General features: G+C 37.7%; 1 protein-coding gene across 13 annotated transcripts in view; it reads left to right on the top strand.

The window, feature by feature from the left end:
• The first annotated feature begins 9,314 nt into the window (after positions 1 to 9,314).
• Positions 9,315 to 25,233, top strand: part of LOC113091649 (myocyte-specific enhancer factor 2A-like) — a 97,501-nt gene continuing 81,582 nt past the window's right edge. For 5 of the 13 annotated variants that reach the window (XM_026257239.1, XM_026257237.1, XM_026257236.1 and 2 more), the window contains exons 1-2: positions 9,315 to 9,614; positions 16,725 to 16,868. The gene's annotated coding sequence lies outside the window, so the exon portion shown is untranslated. Of the gene's footprint in view, positions 9,615 to 13,039; positions 13,221 to 16,724; positions 16,869 to 25,233 lie in introns of those variants that run through there. The other 8 variants (XM_026257243.1, XM_026257242.1, XM_026257245.1 and 5 more) reach the window with 5 other exon arrangements.

Below are 25,233 nucleotides of genomic sequence, written 5' to 3'. Positions count from 1 at the left end.
AATTTGAGTGGTAAGATAAATTAGAGACTGTACAGAAATTGAAATCTACTCGCTTATACACACTATATTCACATGGTCACGTAATTCTGATGTTGTTAACATGAACAATTTGAGAATAAAGTATAACTATAATAATATATATATATTTTTTTGTGATTGTTTGATGTGAAATGAGCTAATTCAGATTAAATCACCATTGGGAGCGTGATTTATTGTAACGCTTTTTTCTCAGCTGGTCAGAACAAACGTGGCAGACTCGTTCAGATGATGAAAATTCTTATTTGGGGTCATATATTACAAGATGTAGGCTAGAATCTGTGATCGTGAAGTACAGTAAATATCCACACCGGTGCGGTGCCTGACTGCCACAGTTACTCCTCAAAACATTAGATTCATCCGTGCTGGAGCCATGCCGGTGCACAACCCACACAAGGAAGATAATTCCACAAACAGCTGCAATTGCAGGACTTCAAACAGAGATGGCGACAAAGAGGTAAAACTTACGGACTGCAATCAGGCTCAAATTGATAAGTGTGATGAGTGGGGCAGGGCCAAGAGTTGAGGGAACAGGTTGAGGCCAGTGGAGTAATTGGAAATGAGCGACACCTGTGCCACTAACTGGTGTTGAGTCCCACAGAGGAGCTTCAGAAGGATAAAAAGAGGAGTTAAGACAGTGAAGGATGAGAGATGACCAGGCTTGGGTTTTAATTTGTGTTTTGGTTTTGTTTATGCGATATCTGTTTTGTGTTTATTTGGTTATTAAAGTTTGATTTGAATGTCCACCGGTTCCCGCCTCCTTCTTCCCGTGACTATGAATGTTTTTATATTGTTACAATAAGCAATATAGATTCTGAGCTTGAGGGGCGGGATGTTCAGATGCGCTGAGCCAGCTGACCAATCTCAGCCCATCGTTTATTTCTGAGGGAGGGGCTTCATAATAACAGGAAATAAATCATGGCGTTAGTCAGAGAAGGGACAGATCGGTGTGGAATAAAGGTAAAATATGTGAAAAAAGTCTGCATTTTTTAAAATACGAAGCATGAAAAGATGTTAGACTGCACCCCATAAAAACAATCAAGCCTAGAATAAAAACAGGCAACCACCCCTTTAACACACTACACAGTATGTTATTTAGTATATTTTCAATACACATTAATTAAAATATGAATTGTTGATAAAAATAAAAAATAAAGATTTTCTTTGCATGAGGGTTGCCTCTTCCTCACGATTTACAACCACACATTATTTAGCAAAAACAGGCTTGTTACCTGTGAGGTTTGAAGTAAAAAGAAGCAATAATAGCAAATATTTCCATGGGGATATTAGAAATTTCTTCTTTGTAAAAAATATCTGAATATTTAGCTCCGTAACAGACCTTTTATTTTGCAGTAGTGAATCACATCAAGGCATGACATTGTTTAATACCGCAGGTTATTGTAGTCATTGCTGTGGAGACCCTGGCCGCTGTCTCTCAGTGCTACCTCTGTGGCAATCCTGTTTGCCTTATCTGTGCAGAGTTCAGCTCTCCTCATTACAAAGAGCAAGAGAGGGAGCACAATCCATTCTCAACACTTGTGTCATAAGCTTGTTGAGCTTTAGACTCAACAGTTCTATTTTTTTTTTCAGAAATTTAAGCCCATATTCATCTACCACAGCACATTTGCACAGTTTCAAAATCAGCTGGGGGCACACAGGATGCGGTGGACAATTTACGAAGGCTTGCATGCAGCTTGATCACCATTTGAAAGTTACAGAGATGTCACAGAAATTATGAAAACAACTCATAAGGCTGTAATTGTGTATGCGAGCCTCACTAATAGACCCGTCTTAATGCAGAAGCGCGGTCAGCCAAACAACCCTGGCGGCTAACTCAAGACCCCACTTGCCCTCTGTGATAGTCCTAATTTAGCTTCCGAGTTTGAAATAGCGCTGCAAATATTTACCCGTGCACACATTAAATCTGTTTGCTCGGGATGTTTCGACAAACAAACCGCAATGGTATATTAAATGAAGTAAATGTTCAACAGTGCATGCGATTATGTACTACATATATCTGACCCTCCTCAGTGAAAGAGTGGCTTTGTGTTCTCAGGTCGTGTTTGGACAGATGGTTATTCTTCCAGTCTTGATGTTATGATAATTTTCCATGCATTAGATGGCTTAAATGATTTATTAACATGGCGTCGTGCTAAAAACATTTGTCAGAAATGTTTTGAGGTCTTGGAGCTGCTGCCACAGTGTCTGCTGTGTAAAGGCGGCACATTTTAGGAGGCTTTTCAAGCTTTCATCTAGGTAGAAAATTAGTTTCCTACCATTGTGACAGGCTTCCTTCCTGTTCATATTCATTTTACCTATCTATATTCATTTATTTCCTGCTGAAGGGTCTGCTATTGGAGAGTACGTGAAGTTCCTGTCCTCTCCACAGGACAAAGAAGAACAAGAGCATGGAGGTACAATTCATCTAGACCTTGGTAACCTTAGATGTTTCAAGGTACTGGGCATATTTCAATCTATATTGTGAGTATTTTATGCTGTACTTTTTTGCACAACAGAATTGCCATCAAATAATATCCTTTTCAGTTTTAAAGAAATGATAGAATGTCGACTGTATGTAACAATGTATGTAAAGTCAGGAAGAATATAATTAGCATTCTGTGAGACACTGAGATATGTTTACTCTCTGCTCATTTATGTTATCCACCATATCTTTTTAGAACCCAGAAATACCATTTACAAAAACTGTAACCGTTATGCTCAGTTCAGCCTGACACGTTTCATCTGAATATATTACAGAGATCTTTCAAAAAGCCAGAGTGGCATGAAATGTGAACTGACACAGCAGTTTACATTCAAAAAGCTGTTTTTGGCATGATGTTGGATGCATCACTGGGTCTTTTCCCATGAAACTTCATAGGAGAACATGATTTATAATACTTACAAGCACATTTGCATTTATTTATTTTTTGTACACACATATGCACATCATACATATCTGTAAAATAATAGTAAATGAATCATGGCTTAAAAGACAAACAAACGATACATTTACTGGTAAATAATAATATAATATAATATAATATAATATAATATAATATAATATAATATAATATAATATAATATAATATAATATAATATAATATAATATAATATAATATAATATTCATCATGAGTACATTTATTATTTATCTTTAAGCCGTGCTACATGCATAGCAATACAGTACTGCAACCAACATCATGTGAAAATCATATTACCTCCATAATCTTGTGACAGTCATCTTCTCTTTGCAACATTCCTCCTATAGTTTCCATGGAATGTTTCAGCAACCTTCCTTTGTTGGGATCTACAGAGAAACGCTGTGTAAAGTGGGTTGCCAAGAAATTTGCACTAATGCCCTTAAAAGGCTTAAAAATTGAAATCCTTAAGGACATTTGGCATGAATTAATTTCTTGATTCATGTCTCCCAAACTCCAACAGAAATCAAAATAAAGAGTTGTCAGCTCAATATATAAAGTAAAACCTATGATAGAAAAATTATTTACTTGTGCTCAGAATGACTTAACATTAACATTTGAGTGCTTAATTAACATAAGATTGGATTTTACACATGAATTGTTTAAAGTTACATGCTAGCCAGAGAGTTAGGTGTTGGGTGTTTTAAAACACATACCATTCATTATATAAAAAGCATGCTCATCATATCTTAGTCATATGACGTTGGTGTCCTTTGTGGGTCCATGAACAATGTCAGGCTCAAGGACACCCTTTCCAGTTTTGCAAACTCAGAAAACAAGAGCCACTCCAGCCTAGAAAACCAACCGGTTCTGAAATAAAAGTGCCACCAGATACCAACCAACTATTCATGCATTGAGTTTACAATATGCCACATCTAGTTCTGATAAGATGAGAAAACTCAGCGCTTTCGTGGTGAGCTTGGAGGAAGATGTGTCTCTGTCTTTTGACCAGCTTGAAATATGAATTTAAGAGGCTGAAATGATTGGATTGGATCACGGCTGATTAACTTTTCAGGCCTAATTTACTCTCCCATTTATTTGCGCAGAGTGACGGATACTGGCAGATCTTCAGAACATCGCTGGTCGTCCACGATTCGGGGGAAACCTAGAGGGAGAGAGTCCGTGTCTCACGTCTGTTATTCTCACAAACTTGGTGTGCGAAGAGTTTATACTAACCGTAGTGAGCCTCCCTTTCCTAAGGGAGCAGTAAAGGGCTCCCAAACCCCCAAAGAGGGCGAGACCAGACCGAAAAGACTTTCTTGCAGTTTCCAGGCAACACATAGAATGAGCCTGTGGAGAAAAGGTGGAGGAGGTGCACCACGGGCCGGGGCTGCTCACATGCGCACGGGGCCCGGAGGCTTCGGCGTGATTAATGGCACAGGTATGCGCTACAGCAGGCATCCTCTGAGAACCTACAGATCAGTCTTCCTGTAATACAAATCCGACATTTCGCTCCCCTCCCCTTTCTCCACCCCACCCCACCTGCTACTGCAGCACCATCATCAGGAGCTCAGCTCCTCACTGCCAAGTGCATCACCGACATCACTCTCATAAATCATTCCCAAACAAAACACACTTAATCTGTGACGCGCAGGCCTGACACACAAATTTATTACCTGTGTGAGATGCACAACAACATGTCCCTAGCACCTTCTGTCTGTCTCCTCTGAGAAAAAAATTATACGGATGGGAACGGGGAGGGGAGGACAATTGCTAAACTTCACACTTGGCGTAGGGATGCTCGTTGAGTGCGAGAGACAAAGCATTTACGAGGCTGGTTAATTTCAAGGGCTTATTACAGCACAGAGAGCTCTTTCTTCCGCCGCCTCGCTCTTGCCAAAGGATTTTACTCAAGCACATTTTTAAGATATGAATACATAAGTCCTTTTCATGGATTAGGTTGGCAATGAGATGAATGGTCTGTGGTATGAGTCAAATTGTCTGATTGCAACTGGCTGTTTTAAATGAAGGAGGTTAATAAAACAAAAGCTTACCTCTCTAATCCCAACACAAGGGGAAAAACATATTTGCTGTGTTTTATTTGCTTATGTATTGTCTATGCTTTCAAGCATGGTTATTTGATGTATTACTTCTGGGTTTAACATCTGGAATGTAGACAAGCGAATCCGTAGATCTTTCCTTTTGCAGACAAAGCCACAGTGATTATAGTCAGGTTATAAGAGCAGTGAAAATCACATGGGAGTTTCCCCTGGGGGTCTGCCTTTCTGCATTTTACACAAATTTTAAATGTGAATCAGTATGAGTATGTTGGGATGCTTCAGGAGAAAAGCAAACAGAAACTTTAGTTTGGTTTGCGCTCAAGACTTTAAAGGGGTCATATGATGCGATTTCAATTTTTCCTTTCTCTTTGGAGTGTTATAAGCTCTTGATGCATAAAGAAGATCTGTAAAGTTGCAAGGACTGAAGTCTCGAATCCAAAGAGATATTCTTTATAAAAGTTAAGAAGTTAAGACGCCCCCCTAAAATGCCTCATTCTTACATGCCCTCACATGTCTACGTCACAATGTGGTAAGATTTGCACAACGCCGCCCAAATGTTCACGCAAAAAAAGAAGGCATAACTTTCATTCTCGCTGTTGCTGTTTGTGCAATGTCGTGGAGAAGCTACTACGTCGTGGAGAAACTACTTTGTATGGCGTTCCAAAAGAGGACACAACTTGAAATCAGTGGATAAGTTGTATTCACAACACTGTTCCGGAACATTTTACAGAGGATGAGGAGTGTTTTCTGTGACAGTAGCTTACAACATGATGCTTTATTAACACATTTTGGGAGGAGCACCAGCAGATAATCTGGCCACTTGTCACTATCAATAACTGCACCATCCATCCATCCACCACAAGAGAGAACCACTATAAATAATCATAGCAGCCTTACCTTCATTCTCTACAGTCTTTCAGCATCCCTCCACCAACCCGACTCCTCACCATTGAACCATTCCGGCTGGGAGCGCTCAGCGTCTCCCTTGGCAGAACGCCAAATATGCATACTATTCTAGAAGACATAAGTATTAAAAAGTATGAAATAATAAGTATTTATGTACGCACTGGATGCAACAATTGTCTCGTTTGTAATGGGTTTTATTGTTTTTGTCTTGTCGTGCCGGGACACACGTCATCACAGTATGGTGAGGGGTGTAACATTTCTGTCACATGCTTGAGGAATTCATCCAATCAAAACGCACCGGATAGCTGGCCAATCAGAGCACACCTCGCTTTTCAGACTGATGAGCTTTGTAAAACCAATGCGTTTCAGAAGGTGGGGCAGTGCGGAGAAACAATAATGTACAGTATGTGGAAAATAATTTGTTTTTTTTTAACCTTAAACTGCACAAACACATTACATAACACCAAATACACAAAATAATGTTATTTTTAGCTACATCATATGACCACTTTAATAGTTGGAGGAGTGTTTTAACACATTTTGTTTCAACATCTCTGTGTTTGTGCTTTAAATAGCAAATATGTGTTAAAGTTATCAAAAGTTACAGGGAATATTTTCTTTTAATCAAAGAACCATGAAGAAGAAGAAAAAAATAATAATTTCAGGGGTTTCCATTGCGATAAGTTGAGCAGTTCACCATATTACAATGATCAAGTTAATGAAGAGAAATTACTGCTGAAAATACAGTTTTAAGCCAGGAATTAATCTTAAAAATATATATTTAAATAGAAAAAATTATAGTTTTAATTAAAAAAATTATATTGTCTTATGGCACTATAACACAAAGACTTCTATTGGTTATCCCATCAGAGTGTTGGTCACATATAAAAGTGATTTTACCTTGTAAAGAATTTCTAATTGGTAATGCCCCTTTTGGTTGTATCTATTCCTAGTATGCCATGACAGTTTTGCACTGGGGTTGAGAGGTAAGGGATGTACAATAGGTGTTCGATGAACATCTTCTCTGAAAACTCTTTGGTTGTGTTAATGATTTCAGTACAAGGTCTTTGTGAAGTGATAAAAGCCTCTGTGTTTTAGTTCTGTGTTTGGCCTTATTGATCAAATGCTTTTTACGGTGTCTAAGGTAGTCCTAAACTGTCCTAACTTAAGGTACTGTAAAGTGCACAAAGATATTGATTGTTCCTATTACACTTTTTTTTGTTGTTTTTTTTTAGAGAAAGGTGTTCAATAGTTTGCTTGATAACAGGCTCCATTAGAAAGAGGGCACTTGAATACAAGCAGAGGCCATCAGGCCAAAACATTATCATGAAGGTTGTGTCAAGGCAAACATGAATGATTTATTACACATTGTATACTGGAGATTAGATAGGATCTGAAAATAACAAACAAGTGGTTTGGAAAACCTGAAAGCATGTATGTGGTAATATAATTATTAGGTGAGTTTTATTGCATTTAATAACTCTAAGTGAACAGTTTAACATAGTTAGACTTATTATGGGAGATAAAAAAAGAGATAGAAATCTCTAGAACCTTACATCGTTTAACAAAAGATAATTTCTGTTGATGCACCTCAGTTTCAATCTTGTTTATCAAGTAGATCTCCAGTCACATTACCCGACAGTTATGTGTCAAAGTAAATTAATTTGAGGCCATTTTGCGAGATTAATTAAATGATTCTTGATATTAAGGACTGAATGAAAAATGGGAGGAATGGTTTCATTTCTGACCTTGCTCAATTTTTAATGAACTCGCTACGGCTCGTACAAAATGGCTCTCTCTCTCTTATAAATGGTGCTGTACAGTAACTTCAACAAATGGTGGGCAAATTAAAGGGCTTTTATTGTCTCTGGAAGCAGCTGTCTGTAAGTCATTGAAACCGAGACGATTTGAAGAATACGCTAACCTACTACATTTATAAGATGTGAGGTAATAAATGGAAAATAAAAGTTGTGAGAATGTCAGGTGTATAATTAAGAGCTCAGATATAGTTACTTAGAGTGAACAAAAGGAGAAAAAGTAGTTGGTGAAAACTTCTAAGGTTTTGATTAGATATGTTACAAAGATGCATGAGTATGCGACAGTTGTGTGCAGTGCTGCACTACTCGGTGCTGGCAGGGCATGCTCAGTGTTAATTACGTGCGGTAATGAGAGAACAGAGCCAGACTGTGAGACACATGGTATTTTTAGAGCCTCTGCAAAGCGATCTAATGCACAGATTCAATCTGCACAGAGACATACCGATGTACTATTCCAGTTCATCTCTTTATTTTGTCATCCTACCTTTAGGCTCTGTCTGCTGATCATTTCAACAAGTGTGTGGATGGAGAAAAAATCAAGTGAAGAATGGCGTTATTATTAACACTACACTATAAGGTTCAGTTCATTTCTAATAACTTACTTGAAATGCTCAAATATATTGGTTTATGGAGTTTAACATTAACCTTGATGATACCTAGTGCATTAACAAGTGTTAACTATTGTATCGAGATAATCTTTTACATTATATATGAATATTTTATTGTCTTTTTTGTATAGGTCAGGTAATACTTTAACACTGAGAAACATTAGCTGGGAACTCTGGACAATGAGCGGGCTATTTGAAAGAGTTTGGCTAGTTTAGTTCTGGCTAGTTCTAATTGTAACGACGTATTAATCAAGAATCTGCTGTCAAGACAATGTGATTATGAATCCAACGAGCCTGCTGTTCTTCAAAAAGAAAGTTCAGACAGAAACTCTAACTTGACTATAGTGCTCTAATAGCCTGTTATATGAGCGATATTATAAGATCCTTTATTTAATTGGTGGCGTAGTATCTAAGCAGTCTGGAGCTATTTGTGGTCTGGTACAATGCTGAAAATGTCAGCTGTCTTCTATTTGAGTATGTTTTATAAACCCCACTGCAATTCTCTGGGTCTTTATGACCTATCAATACAATACTTAAACTAAAGCTGGCAGGGAAATATAAGACCTTCATCCGCCTTAGTTTTCACTACTCTGTTGAACCTAAAACTTTATGGCAATAAACTATAGAAATGTTGCTCAAATATTGATGGTTCTTATTTAGATGACTTCTACTGGCAAAAAGTAAATAAATAAAAAAGACAATTTGAAATATTGGTGCCGGCACTGGCAAGTCTTATGAGTATTATGAGAAAACGAACGAATCTCTTGTGAAAAGTCAGGCATTGTTGTTCTCCGATCAGAACAATTTTTCACTTTTATTAATAATAATAACAACACAAAACACCCTCTAACACCCTCAGTATTGGTGAGTGACAGCTGCGGCTGGTCCACCACTCCCCTGAGCCAAGCCCTTTCACATACACGCATGCCCAGCATGTCAGCGTCCATCTGGGATCCTACCCTTCAAACTTCTGTCGCCCAGCTCCCTTCCGGCAGAAAGACCCAGGGACGAGAGTGTGAAGTCAGGCCTCACAGGGGCAAGAAGAAAGCCGTCCAAAGCCAGCTGGTCTGGCTTTGAGGAACAAAAAAGGGATAGAAAGCAAATGAGAGAACGTGAGAGAGGAAGGCAGACAGAAAGAGAGACAGAGAACAAGAGAGAAATTCAATTAATACCAGGGAAATTAAGAAAGTAGGAGTGGCACACCTGAGAGAGATACCCGAGGAAGGCTAGCAGCAGGTTCTGTGAAAGTAATCGATCATCACAAGAAACAGGTGAGACACACAGCCATTCACAGATGGGGAGGGGCAGTGGGGAAGATGCATTGTATACAAAATATTTACACATGACCTGACTGCTGGTGATTGGTAAGTAATAGAATGATGGAATGAAGATGGACATAATCATTAAAAACATTTTTTTTGTATTTTGTTTACTTTATATATTCTGTTTTCATCATCATAATTACACTTAAAATCATCAAAGTGAAATGTTGGAAGTTGTAGTTTTGTTTTTGTTTTTCAGGATTGCACCACTTAATTTTACTTGAATCAAATTTAAACTCTGCATAGAGGAAACCAATTTTCTAGTAGGATCTTTTAAAAGAATAATCTAATTTTGGTTCAGTATTGACGTATATGAATATATATGGAAATATTTCAGTTGTACAGCTATACATGCATTACATTTCATAATATTATTTAAAGAAATCTTCAAGGGCTCAGCTTTTTTTTTTTAATTGCTGTAAACTTAAACTTGTATATACATATACAGTATATACATTTCATGATCATTTCACTCTGCTTACTGGCTGCTATCTACAATATTTTCAGTTACAGCTGATTAAACACTAAATTTAAGTACAAATTGTGTTTTTGTCTAGTTAATCTCTAGACCACAGGTGGCTGAGTGTTCAGTGTGGTTTGTTAAGGTTCTGGTGCCAGTGGGTGTTTGCACAGGGGATCCGGAGTATGTGCCTTGCCCTGATGGGACTATTTTTATGTACAGCTCCAGCTTTACAAGGCTTCAAATAGAATGTGAAAAAATGTGAAGTCACAGAGGGCACATAATAAAGGATTTCATCAATATCCATAGCCATTTTCCAGGGAGTTTGCACTGGATTCTATGGCTATATCTTCTATTGTAGTTTATTTCATGTTGCACTGGTTCTTGTCTTAAGAAACGTAATAATTAAGTACTTTTACATTTTTAGACGTTGTGAAGAAGAATCAGTAAGGAAAATATTGGTTAATTTATCTAAAATCTCTACAATTATTCTAAAATATAAATAAATATTATCAAAGTGCAAAAAAACAAACAAAAAAACAAAACAAAGAAAAAACAAAAAACAAAAACAAAAAAAAAAAAAAAAAAAAAAAACGAACTGACAAAACAAAACAAATTAAAAATGTTATTAAGATTAAATATAAAGTGCATCCATGCAATCCATGATTGCTCATATTTACCTTCAAGATTTATGTCAAGGTGCAATTTGAAAGTGCTTAAAACACTGGATATAAAGGTCAGTGTGTGTTAGTAATCACCTGGTAAATTTATCTGTATTGTTGCACAAGTTAAACTGTACTGTGGATTAGAAAGTTATGAAAATTATGAAACTCTCACTTTATTTTAGTATTAAAATAGGCCTAATTATTGTTTCAAAGTAAAACAAACGTAATTTTATAAATGTAAATAATTTATGAAGGCCTCATTCTGCTTTGTTTTATTTACTGGTCTCTGTTTATCCATTTCGAATTGTTTTAACGTGGTAATTCCTTTGATCTCCCGCGTGTCCCATTTCACATGCGGTAAAGCGGTGGTAATACAAATTCCCTTTAAGTCCCAGCAAAAACAACTCTTGTTCAGTACCACACCTCTTCCACAGATCCTACAACTACACGTGACACTGCCACATGCAACGTAAAACGCAGCCAACCTCTTTTCTCTGATTGGTCACTGACAGGCCGCTGATGGATTCGATTGGATGAGAAACATGTCACTTCATAAGCATTTACCCTATTGTTACTGTTGTTTTATAGAACTTACGTCAACCGTATCTAAGGTAGCGCCAGTCTAACAACCCTAATAAATATTAAAATTGCTCTGGACGTAATGGGCTTTTAGCAGGCAGCCAGTTATCGTTGTTGTGGATGATTTTACTCAACAGTGACGTCTTTGTTAACTTTTTGCGCGACAGAGCCTGTCACTTCCTCGATTCGATGACATGCACATATAGTTGGCTATTCGCGTTGTTTCCTCGCTTTCTGAAACTGTTAAATACGGTGATGTCATGGTGTGGCGGTTAGGGAGTCATTTCCTTTCTCACTTCATTTCGCGCGCTCACTTGGTTTGACGCTTTTTACCTGTGTTAAAAACACAGTATCGAAGTACTTTCGTATTGTTTTCAGTATTTTTAAGTCGCTGTTCTTGAGTTTTTAATGTTTGTTTTTAAACTGAAGATGAGACACGAGTAGAGTAGGAGGTGGAGGACGAGGAGGCGGTGTTTTATGGCAAGCTGTAGTAACAATTATTTCTTAAGACTATTATAATCTGTTTAATTGTACTAGGTAGCCTAAAAACTAGGAAGTAATCCATTAGTGACCCATAGTTTGACCTTTTTTGGCTACTAGCCACTATCCTTAAACTGCTTACTTTTTTCAGTTGTAATAGCACTTTTTTTTGCTTTTCCAGTTTTAGTTGTAACTACTTTATTGGACTATTTGTCTATGTCTTAGTTACTCCAATAGTTAAGCCAACTAGTATTTCCGTTTTTTTTAAATAGCAGTTAAATAGATATTAGTACCTATTAGACTCTAATATGCATTCTGATAATTACTTATAAATATAAACTTTACTTATAAGATTAAAATCAGTCTATAAAGTAGTCTGTTTGACTAGTAATCAAATAAACTTTAAGTAAAATGACATCTTTAGGAACTAGAGCTAGTAACTAGTCATTTTAGTAGCCTACTTCTATAGTTACAGCCTGCTCACACCAAGGACTTATAACTATAAAGATAACGATAAAGATAGTTCTAAAAATCATTCTCAATATTAAAGAATAACAAAGTCTAGAGCAAAGCTTTAACGATAAAGGCACGGAGAAACAAGATTGTTGAAATCACTTTCAGACAGTTTATTTTTCTCCAGCTGATGAATGATAGAAAAACATTGACACCCAATCAGAATCCATCCTGCAATAACAAGCTCAAGAATTTAAAGGGGCAGATGAGCATGTGCTTAGAATAAAGAGACAATATTGTCCACTTGTGTGGATGCTAATATCTTTATAGTTATCGTTTTTGGTGTGAACGGGGCTTTAGGCCTATTAATATTCCAGTTTTCTTTGTAGCAATTGCATATAAATTAGTACCTATTTATTAGACACTAATATGTAATATAATACAAGTAATTTGTTTGATAAGTCATTGCATAAATTATGATTAAAAATGTGTCTTCAAAATAGGTACAGTAGGTCTACTATCTAATAAATAATCACTATTAGAGCTATAGATTCCAGTAATCTGGCATGGTTAATAGGGATAGTTACTGGTGAAATTGAAAAAGAACCTAGTCATTATTTCATACCTTAAAAAAACAAGTAACAGTAATTTGGCGATAGACACCATTTAGTTTAAAAGAATATATGTTAAATAGGCTTGCCGCAGGAGGTTGACTCCGTCTAGTGTTCGTCATATTGGGGGAGGAGCTTATGTTGTGACAAGAGCGACTGCTGCTTCTTCTGAGTTTGTCAGCTCAGCTCCCGAAAATAGAAGCCTTGTGTCAGTGTGACTGAAAATACATTTATGTCACAGTGTATCCACGGGAGTCACTGATACACAGTATCTATATACAGCGAGGGGGACCGCGAAGCAAAAAAGGTGAGTCGCAAAAATAGCAACAATGTTACACGGCAGCGGAGTTGGAGAGAGAGGAGGGAGTCGTGGAGTGAGACTGGATGAGCGCAAATTAAACGCGTTACAGTTCGTTTGGGAAGCCTAAACATGTTTGTCATATGTGTGTCTCAGTGTTCGGCAACACGTTTGGATGTGTTTGGTGCCGAGTCGCAGGCTCCAGACTGAAGTACAACAATGTTTTTCGTGCTCGTAATTCTCTGTGAAGTGGTGCTCGTGCGTGGTTTTGGGTTCCACTTTGACACTTGGCGAATGTTGCGCTCTAGTCTCGCCTCATTATTTTCCGGGTGGTGTTAAATATTTATTCAGGGGCGATTGAAAAAGACAGATATTAGTCAGGAAAGCCAGCAGATATTTAATGTAAAGTTAGAATTTGTTTTGATATACTTTGCAAACCGTAAATCTTTCGCTTCTGAATATAGTTGAAGAGGATCACCTGCAAATGTTCAGAACTTCAAAACAGGACAAGATCAACTTAAGGACCCGTGTGACATAATATTTCTATACTTTATTTTGTCTTCGAAGACTGGTAGAAGTCGCAGGAATTGCATTCTTGCTTTTTGGACGGAACAATTATTTAAAACATCCAAAGGAGCAGAGACAGCTACTAATTTACTGTACTTCGGACATTATAATAAGGGATTAGTAAATGTTTTACATTTTAATACACATTAAAACACGCACAAGTCAACAGGGTTAAAATATATTATCTCCGTAGACATCTAAAGCACGTCCGACTACTTTATGAATATTAAGGAAAGTTATTGATCTTTTATCTTGCCGAACTAAGAAAATGATTTTGAAATTTGGAAGTTATTGCAGAAAGCTTTCTCTGTGAAATCTAGATGGTGCTGGTCTCTTGCAGAGCTTGGGATAGTTAACACCAGTAACAGCACGAAGTGTCACATAGGTGAAGCTTCGCAGGCTTTATTGGAGTCTCTATAATGTATGTTAGTGTATAAACTGAGACAAGTGTAAATTGATGCGATCAATTATTTTATAATCGCATATTAATTTCAGTTGTGATTTAATGTTATTCTTGAAATCACAAGTTCTTGTTACAAACTAGTGGGAGGTCTAGCTATTGTGCGGTACCCGATTGTGACTCACATGCAAGGTCATTACTGCATTAAAGTTATTGAATTAAATCTGATTTTAATTTCATTCATGTTTAGTTTGGCCATTAACCAACAATTAGTAACTGTTATTAAAAAATAAAAAAATAAAAAAATAAAACCCTAGACTAATAGTGTTTCACTTTATGAAATTTACAACTGATTGTATTGAATTTATTGTTTGGTATTTGTCTCATCACCTTAATAAATGCTTGTTTAAAACGTTAGCTTTAGTATTTTTACTTAACTTATGGACTTAGACAAACTATAAAAGAAGGTTAAATAAAAAAGTTAGTGCTTTAAATGCTTTACCTTTATGTACAACAAGTGTTAATTTTACCCCCCCCCCCCCCTTCTGTAAGAGCTGCTGACTTTGACATGCACAGAGAAGGAACAGCCTAATCATCCAGAGGCAGAGATTGTAGTACTTGTGCTTGTAAGATTACACATGACTCTGTTAATGGCCTTGTAGCCCGCCATTTAGTTATCGCCAAAGTGCCTTAGACTTACCTTAAACACAATATTACAAGATGACATGCCATTTTGACCTCAACATAAGTCATAAATAATTAACAATTAAAATAATTATCAATAGATAAAGATATCAAATTAATAAAAACCACAATAAGCCACAATGTCTCAAACTGTTGTCCTAATGTCAAAGGCTAAATGGGGCTATGTTCATAGGGTTGCTCATTGCTTGTGTCTGACAAGCATTGTAATTATGAGGCACACAAGGCAGGCAGTCAGGTCTCGGTACATCATGATGAAAATGACCTCAGGAATAATGTTTTTCTGTCCCACTGATTGTTCGGGTTGTAAGATGCTTACAACCAGTAGTCAGGGCTCAGCACACCATAGATTCATTGATTAGTTCAATATTTCAAGCCACAAACAGAGTTGGTATAATAGAAAAAAAATCTTGCACCTGATTGCTTATTTAGTGCTTGCGTGTTTTCGTAGAGATATGTAATAAAAAAAATTGTATGTTACTAAATTATGTACATTTGTGTACTGTAAAAAAGTGTAATTACATCTGTAATTAATTTTTGTAATTATACTATAATTATCAAATCTATAATTACACTGTTGATTCTACCCTATACTCTTGAACTCACCCTTAAGCGAATTCATATAACACATATTTCACCTCAGTAGCAGTAGAAGTATTTTCCAGTACACACACTAAGAACATTGTACCAAACTTTTTTGTATTTTTTTTAACATAAGCAGTTGTTAAAGATATTTTAAAAAAGTTGGACCCAAGTTTAATATAATTTTATGTGTGTATTTGTGAAGAACGGTGTAGGTATTTTAATCAGCCTCAGTGTCAGAATCGGTTGTTTTTGATTGTTTGATCTCTGTGCACTGTGACTGAAATATTGGTTCATGAACCATTTGGTTCAACACACACTGAAGTTATTTTGTTGCAAATCACATTAAAATATGTTTTAATTAAATTTGTTTTGCTGCCCTCGTTTTCATCTGAGGTACACTGTAAAGAATTAATATCCTAGTCAAGTGCATAATGTCATCACACTTTTTCCATCTGGCTTTCTGTGCGACTTCATTATAGTTTAATAAGCCCAAACTAACACGGGGTGCAAAGTCAGCACTGAAAACATCACACGGAAACTCAATAGCTTTCTGTTTACACACTCGACAATGAATTAGTCAGCGAAGGAATTCTTTTAATATTCTGAATGCTGTTCACCCTACATCCCCTTCTTCAAATCCGATAAAGCACCACATCACACTTGAAATTGGTTTCATACTGTGCTCTGTTAATAAAGCATCTTTTGTTCACGTATGGTTTCTGTATTACTAGATACTGCCACCTTAATAGTCATTCTAATAGAAGTGACTTTTTGCATCTTGCATCTTGAGCTCTGAGTTCCTTTTGGCTATAAAAGGGCCACCTTTTATATATTTCTCCCATAGGCTTGAGGACTGTAGTTTACACTTCATCAGGTATAATGCAACAGATTTATAACGTATGCTATACGATGGACTCAGACGCACTGTCAGTGTGCGTCGTCCCATGGGTGTCTGTCTATGCATGTGCCGTTCTTGTGAAATAATGTCAGCCATGATGAAGTCGAGCTCCAGAGGTGGTGATTGGTGTTGGGCAGGGTGGGGGTTAGAGCATCTCCCACTGTGCTGTTCATAGCACTCCAATCTCACAGCCTGCCCTCAGCTCCTTCCAGGAGAGAGTGAATAGAGAGAGTCTGGAGTGTGTGGGCGAGTCTGATCTGCAATTAACGCTGGTTGTCAGAAAGAGAAGGCTGGCGTTTACACCATGATTCTGAATCACTGAGCGAAACACTTTTCCTCTCTTCCCTTCCCCCTCAAACAGGGCATTTTACCCGAGGAGGAGAAAGCACCAGGAAGCTTGAAAGTAGAGAGAAGCATTGAAAGTGAAGGAAGAAAGAACGTAAATAAGACCTGAGCTGGATATTTTGGGTCCAGGACTGAGGATTGCACGGCTTCGTTTGTTAGGGTAAGCCCAGCTCTTCTTCTCTTCCTGTCAAACAATGCTGCATCTGCTTTAATTACGCAGAGGCTCACTTTTTTTGTATTAAATCTAATGAAGTAAACTTGATACAGTGCCATATGGTCAGTTGACGTCTAATGTTGAGTGCCTGCTTTACTCTACATGCACGATATGATTTATATGCTGAAATTCTGTTGAAAACAAGTAGTTTGTCTTGTTCCAAATAGGAGTTACACTTGCCATAAAGAAGCTATAGTGTTTAATTTGACGTTTAATTTCACGTTAGCTGAATTTAAAGTGAAACACCCTGTTTTTAAGTGTCTTATTTGAGTCAGCTGCAACTGGCATTGTTCAGTCTCAAAGTTAGCCACAAATGTTATTTAACAAGCAGAGGCTGGACCTTTAGAAAAAAACAAACAAACAAAAAAACAAGAGTACTGGTATGTAATTTTTAAGTTTTTTAGAAACAAGGTTTAATCATTTATTATTTTTCACTATTGATAATGTGATGCAATCTATTATTTAGAGACTCAGATTGTGTAAAATCTGTATGTTTCGTCTGCATCAATTATCTGTAAATTGACCGAGCTTACATGAAATGTTCGAAATGTTAGTTTGCTGTCATTGCAATATAAACCAAAACAAGTAACAACAAAACCACTCAATGACACATTTGTGCAATCCTTACTGGAAACAGGCCGTTTTAAGGGGACGTCAATGACTCTGTATTTGACGCGTCATGCTCATTACTTGTTTGAATGCTCTTGTCGCAGGCCTATTCTTTTTCCCAGAGTGTGAAGACACTTTAGCAGTTCTGTTCGAAATATTTTTTCAGATCAGCCCTGTGGAATGTGCCGTACTTTTGCACCATGTCCATTAAATCACGCTCGGTTTTCTTTTTGTGCAACGGCTCTCTTTCACGCTTGCTCAGAGCAGCGTGATTCATTGTTTATTGGAACCCTATCATTGAGCTGGAGATTCCAGCATTCTCCCGTGAGACCTGGAGGCAGGATGCAGAATCTTGAGCCCAGCAGATAATGTTTAAGCCATAGTTTGCTTGTGTGGGCAATACAGACCTTTTTCCCTCCTCTGGGAACATCTCGGAGGATTTTTTTTATTCGATAAAAGGCGTATAAATGGGCCGCTTTTATCACCATAAAGGGCAGAGTTATGAATATGCATCCACATGCATATATTCAGTTGATTTTAGTCTGCGCTGACTTCCCTCTCTATTATCTGCGGTCTTTGGATCGGCTCTCTAACCCAGCGGAATGTACGATGTCCCAGCGGGGTCACCCCATAAGTAGCAGCTCCAAAACCAGAAACCTCTGGCTGCCTCCTGTCCCACCACCACACCACATTGCCACACTTTCGATTCTAAATGAGTTACTAAAGGATATGGGGAACATGTTAGGCAAACAGAAAAGCCATAATTTAAGACGCGTATCAAAATATTAGCTCCTCATTTACCTCGCATGCACACACAACTGCGTCTGTTGCAAGCCGTAAATAGGTTTCCACTGCACTTGCCAAATAAAACCATCTATCAGGTTCTTAGGCTCCTCAGTTTTAGCTTTATTAGGCAGCTTCTTAATATGTAGCGATGATGATTTCCAAACCATTGGCCCGGGGATTAGCATCTAAGTTGGCAGAGGCCTACTCACCACATGAAAATACAGCTCACTTTTTGACATGAGGATAAGATTTCAGAGTTAATATTGGTTAAATCGTATTTAAAGTGCATAGCCAGCGTTGCAGAACGGCTGGGGCAAAAAAAAGCACGCACAAAATTATAATTAAATAAGAGCATGTGAGAGGGAGTTACAACTGAGAATTATCTGGCTAGACACACGTCAGCTGAATGTATTCATGTTTCTCTATTTGTCACTACCTAGAAAAGCCGTCGGGTCTGTCTGGATCATCAAGAACCAAATTTAGGAGAGAATGCTGGGATAAGTTGTCGGTGTGACCCAACCAAAACAATTGTAAAGAAAAACTTCCATCTTTGTAGTTTGAAATATGTTTATTCAGTATGTCAATAACCTCCATTTAACTTCTGACATTCATTAAAGGCTATTAAACATTAATGACCGTCAGAAGTTTAATGGAGACTCTGTAGTCCCGGAGTGCCATAGCCACACTGTATCAAATTTCTATTTAAACAATATAATGATCATTTTTAATATCGTAAGCATTTTGGAGGTACTTGGAAACATTGTATTTTTAGGTTCAGTCTGTAATTTTTAACTGGCATTGACCGACCAATAATTTTTTCCATGCATAGAGACAATTTAGTAACCCATACATGTTTAATGTAATGGCATGTTTAATAGCAGATATCATCTGCTGCGAATTATCTATCTCTTTAGTGCCTCACAATTTGAAAACTATGCCTGCATTGTCTAAAGAAACAGCTAGCCTTGACCTTTTGACTGCCCCGTCCTTGGTTGTGACCACTGGGGGTAAGCCACACATACGGTCTACTCAGCACATGTCCTGCTGAGCAGTGCAGAGAAGCTTAAGGATCGACGGCCTCTTTTCGGTCTCCTTCGCCTATTCTAAAGATAAAGTCATGGTTGACAACCTGGTCGCTCTAGTCCCTCTAGGTCGTGGCTGGGTCCTCAGCATCACGGGTGTGAGGCTGGAACCAGAGCAGCAGCCCAAAGCTGCTAATCCTCTTTCCCTGCTGATCCTCTTCCTCTCTGCCTCCTCACCCTGCCACCACACTGCCCTCTCAGGGTTAAGAGGGCAGCTTAGGGAGGAGTCCCATGTTACTCAACACCAGAGCAAAACAAAACAAAAACCTTCAAGTGCTGAACACTAATCCGTCTAGTCCATGGAGGGTAACTTACCGTAGATTATCTCATTTTGCGGGTCAACGATTAGCCTTGACTCAAGCTTCATTATGAACTCCTATGAGTGCCGGTTTATCTTGAAGTGCCACTGTGATCAGGATTATGTCTTTTATTATCTGTTGTCATCAGAGTGTCTCCTTATCCTTCTGGGACCCAGCAAATCATTTTTGTCCTCTGTCGGGACATATTTATTTATTTAAGTTTTATAGTAAACTGATCAAAAATGACAGTCGAGATGTATCCGTTTTACAAAATATTTGTATTTCAAATAAATGTTGTTGATTTGAGCTTTCATCAAAGAATCCTAGAAGAAATATAAAAGACTGCTGAAAAAAAAGATAATGATATTCACAGAAAACTTAAGAAATGTTTATTCTCTATTATGCTCTTATTATGCTCTTTTTCCTTCTGGGACCCAGCAAATAATTTTTGTCCTCTGTTTATTTATTTTTGCTTTATAGAAATAACCGTTTTACAGTACACTGATCAAAAATGACTGTAAATAAGTGTAATTTTACTAAATATTTATATTTTAAATAAAAGCTGTTCTTTTGAAGTTTCAAGAAAGAATCCTGAAGAAAAAGAAAGCTGAAAAAAATATATCATGGTGTTCACAAAAATAAAGAAAAGTTTATTGAGCACCAAATCAGCATATTAGAATGATTTCTGATGGATTGTGTGACACTGAAGACCTGTAGCAGCTTTGAATTACTTTTTGAGTGTGAGACAGAGCATATGTGAAAGGATAACTTTTAAAAGCTTGTGAAAGTTCTCTCTCACAGCTCTCTCTTTGTCACGTGATGTCACTGAGTGTGGCTTTGAGGTGGGCTTGTGTGGATGCGTGGTTGAGACAGGCACGGCTGATGGTTCGGAGGAGTGATGCAGACTGCACCTGTGTTCCGCAGACCCCCCCCACCGTCTCTCATTACCTCTGCTCTGTGGGCACTCATATGTGCGTCAAACTGCAGTCGTGCGCTGCTCCGCGTGCTCAGGATATCAGCATTGAATGCTATCGTGGACACACCTAAGAGAAACGTGTCTCAATGGAACCATAAAGTAATGTTGTGCATATATTGTTTTGAGCCGACATCCCTTCTGGCTTGTTGTTTTTCTCTTATATCATAGTGGGTGGGTTTTGAATGTGATGTTGTTTTCATGCCACATTATTGTTTTTTATCATCACCGTGTTTGTAGTTTTAAGGAATTGTTATCGCATAATGGCACATCATCTGTCACTCATGACAGAGTTGTAATGCCAGAGTGACAAGCACTTCTTTTAAAAAGATACAATACCACTATTTTATTTCTACTAGTTAGACTTCCTTCACAATTAGTGATGGTAAAATCCCTCAGATATTCACAAATTGCAGTTTAAATCAGACACTGATGCTGGGTGAAATAACTAGAAAAAAGCTCTTGATGATATATATATTTCTTAGTATTTTATATTAATATTAATAATATCTTGATATTTATTAATTGAGGAACTGTCAGTAAATGCGACTGAACAACCACTGTAGCAAACTTGAAAAGTTTAATGCAAAAAAAAAAAACCCCCGTCAAATTCAGTATACAAATAATCTAGATAAAAATAAACAAGGCATTTTTTTTTCAGAATTTGAACTAAATTTGAAAAAAAAATTAAAAGAAGAATATGCTAATCATTTTTGTTTATATAGGCAATGATTTAACAAAATGCATAATAATTAACATTAAATGTCTGCATATTTATTATTTATTTATTTATTACTTAAAAAAGTCACAGAGACAGCGGATTAATTCTTTGATTGACTAATACTACATTAAGCATACATTTGAATAAGTTAATTGAAATATATAGTTTGATTCACAGAAATGAAATGAAATTGCCAACTCAAATGCAGTTGACATCAGAGGCTAGGTAAAAAGTGCATTAAACTCATCACGAGGTTGCTTCGTTTTATAGTTGCAGCAAAAGCGTTGTGAATAAATTGTGAAAATGTAATAAATTGCCCAGCCCTATGTCACAATGAGCTGAAAGCATGTTTGGCATGTAAATTATAATAGCAAAACCATCTACTTGTCCTGGGTGTGTCGTTTGTTTTTGTTTAACAAGACTTTTCCTTCTTGCCTGAAGCATAGTTCTCTTTTTAAACTCACTTGACTAACCTGAAAATTATAAAACCTTAATGCTAGATAGAGTAACACATCCAGTCTTGAAGGAAATAAAACTATAATTAATTACAGGGAAAAAAAGTTTGTTTTGTCACACTGTATCAGTTCATCATGAATGAACATTGTTGCGGTCATGTCATGTCAGAACCTGTGGCACAGTAGGAAATAAGCTGTGCTCCACAAACAGGAAGAAAAGGGGCCCTCATCCGTGCTTTTCCCAGTTGTTGGAGCGATTTGGTGAGTTTGTGGTTGCAAAAGGATATGAACATGTGATACATGACAATCAGAGAGCTGTATTGTAAATTGTTATTAGTGGACATATAATTATTGACTTTCCTTTTTTGGATTGAAGTTTTAGCACTGAGTTATTCTGATCACGAGCCAATGCAAGAAGAAAGAGAAACCCATGCTGGAGAGGAGCCCATTATATCATTGTAATGACGGGCAGATATGTTCAGAATATAAAATGTTAAATTACTGTCTTTTGTACAGCGCGATTCCTCTCTAACCCTAAACACATGTCCGATCTGGCTGTGAACCCTGCCGATATACTTCTGGCACGCTGTCACATCTAACTGTGAGGTAGTTTTAAATTACCCTAATCCCCTGAATTTGTGAAGACGTAATTCCAGTAACATATGACTGCAGTGATTTGTCAAGGCCTCGTGGAATATTTTCCATCTTTCCACTGTCTGCAGCACACTGATAGCAGGATGTCCATGTAAAAAGCTCCTTCCTAGATGTAAATGGAGCTCTTTGTCTTAACTGTGCTGAGAGGGAAATTGCCTGTGCTCTTAGATCTATATTCAACACGACGCTGTTCAATGGGCTCTTTTATTTTACTGGTGTTCAGCTGAAGAATTTGACCATACGGGCCCTCTTCCATCTTAAGTTCTGTTCTGTTGCCGGATGGAAACAATCTCAAGCTTCAGAGAAACATCAGCCTGTTTTCTGTCCATTCAGTTAAGTCGATTTCAGCACATTTCATTGCAGAACCTAATGATTTAAAACCAGTATGACATAATTTGACTGAGAAAAGTATCTGCTAGCTTCAGGTGCTTTGGCTGTCGTTGAGATTTTCTCTCCATGGTCTTGTATCCTGTTCTGAGCCGTAACCGAATATTGTGAATAGTTAACTATAGTAAATCTCTGTAGTGTGTACATGTTTTATTAGGTTTCCCCTTTCATTGATTTTGCACATTGATGAGATTAACTCTCACAGGTCAGCAGTGTCCGTCTATTTATCACTCGGCTTGCCATTCTGATATCGGAGAGGAAGCATGGCGAGATTGGTACAGGCTGAAAGGCCGATATGAAGTAGTTGACCTCTGCCATGTAAGGAGAAAGAAGTGGAAGCCAGGACAGGGAGGTATCAGTTTTACAGGCATGACATCACCCTCCCTCTGGTGCTGGCACTTTACAGTGAGGGAAAACATGACGCCACTCCCTCAGTAAAAGTCTGAGCAGTTAAAACACAGCAAAGTACCCAGGACAATAAGATGCACATGTTACTTTGTTTCAAGTATTATAATTGGTTATATATAAATCTTTCCGGTATTTTAGTGAGAAAATTGAGGTTGCACTCTATGGTGATTGATTCCGCCAAGTGTACTATGTCATATAACTGTGTTCTCAAACTCTTGGGTTGTACTACACGCGTAAGTGCGTAACGTTCTGCTTGTTGCCAGCTTTTTCGCTCTCTCTGCTGATCCAGGTGAAATATAACTCGGGGCTTGGTATCTCAGCTGCTCTGTGGCCATACTTGGCCAGCATGTCTGACACCCGGGGTCTTATCTCTCACTCGGCTGTCCCCCTCCCCCTCTTCGCCGATCGGCTGTCTGTCAGTGGCTTAGCTGCTAGCCTGCTTCAGAGCACACATGGGAAGAGAGCTAGCCCGTCACTAACCACCCAGTCAGGCCACAGGCTATCAGGGAACAGTTGGGCTGAAAAGATTCCTGGGAAGGCAAACAGCAGGGCTTCACTCTCGCTGGCACGGTGTCACGCTAGACCCTTTTGTCTCTGTATTTTATTTTTAGATTTTCCTCTCCATCTTAAAGTTAGTCTTATTGAAATTGATGGTAGAAATGAGACATGTCAGGTGGTCAGGATCGAACCAGCATTTCCCATCAACCCCTATGCCACATCTCTTTCACTGGAGCGCCCGGACCTCAGGTGGCACATGTTGTCAGCGGCGTGCTAATCCCGTCAGATTCAGTGATGAATTAGTTTATCAGTCGCTCTCAGGAATAACCGTATCGTGTTCCTAAACCAATGTTTGCACTTTGTTTCTCTGCATATAACTGAAAGATTTGCCTTACCTAAAGAAAGTATTGTTTGTTATGCTACAAAGACCGAAGAATTCCTGCTAACCGAAAAGCAAACATACGCAGACAACGCATATCTGTGCACTTCAAACCTTAGTTCATTGTGTGGAGTTAAGAGAGACTGCATTTAGAGTCCATTAGTTAAAGAGAAGCATTTTCTAAAGAAGTGCCCCCATTGTACAGTGCATTGCATAAACACCAGCACAGCTTCAAGCAGACGTTTATATAGGAGCATATCTATATTTTAAAATTGTGTTGCGCTGAATGGAGGAAGTAAAAATCATCACAGCAGCCTCTCCAGAGCATGTATGCCACAGCGACCATTCTTTCCTCTCATTTCGTCTCAAACCATTTCTCATCAGGTGGTCTTGTTCTGCAAAACAAAGAGTCAGTGGTTTTAACCTTCTGCAAAACTTAACAGCATTATCCAGCTAAATAACACTAAGTGGATTCTACCATTTCATCCCATAGTGAAATTAAAAGAAGGCAGTTTGACTTGCCAAATATAATTTTTTTTTGACATTCTCTTGAAATTGTAGGGTACTATGCAATTGCATTTTTCTTCAAGGGCCCCGGAGAGATGCAGCTTATGGGCTGGGTTGCCATCATGTCATTTTGAAAAATCACACGAGGGGAAGCATTTTTATCCTGAACATCCTTTTGCTTTAGATTTCAAACAAATTACATGTAGCTTCATTGTTACTCACTTCTTTTTCTTTTTTTCATAGAATGTCTTTTTTTTTTATCTGCTATGCTGTCTGTGTTTGTCTGTTTTGAGATTATTGTACATCATAAATATATATATATATATATATAGAAAGATTGATACACAATTGATGCACAAATCTCATCAGTTCACAACCTTTTCCAGTTTATGAGTCATTGGAATTCATGCTGCCCGGATTGCATAAACCTTTTACATAATGGAGTATTGTAGAACAGTGGGACTGAAGAGGATTGAAATGTCATAGGGAAAGAGCATAGTATCAAATATTTATTGTAAGCCGCTATAAAGTTTTCTTGTAAAAAGCTACAGTA

The sequence above is a fragment of the Carassius auratus genome, unplaced genomic scaffold (assembly GCF_003368295.1).
Source record: "Carassius auratus strain Wakin unplaced genomic scaffold, ASM336829v1 scaf_tig00214259, whole genome shotgun sequence".
Lineage (NCBI taxonomy): Eukaryota > Metazoa > Chordata > Actinopteri > Cypriniformes > Cyprinidae > Carassius > Carassius auratus.
This window is presented reverse-complemented; position numbering and strand designations above follow the sequence as displayed.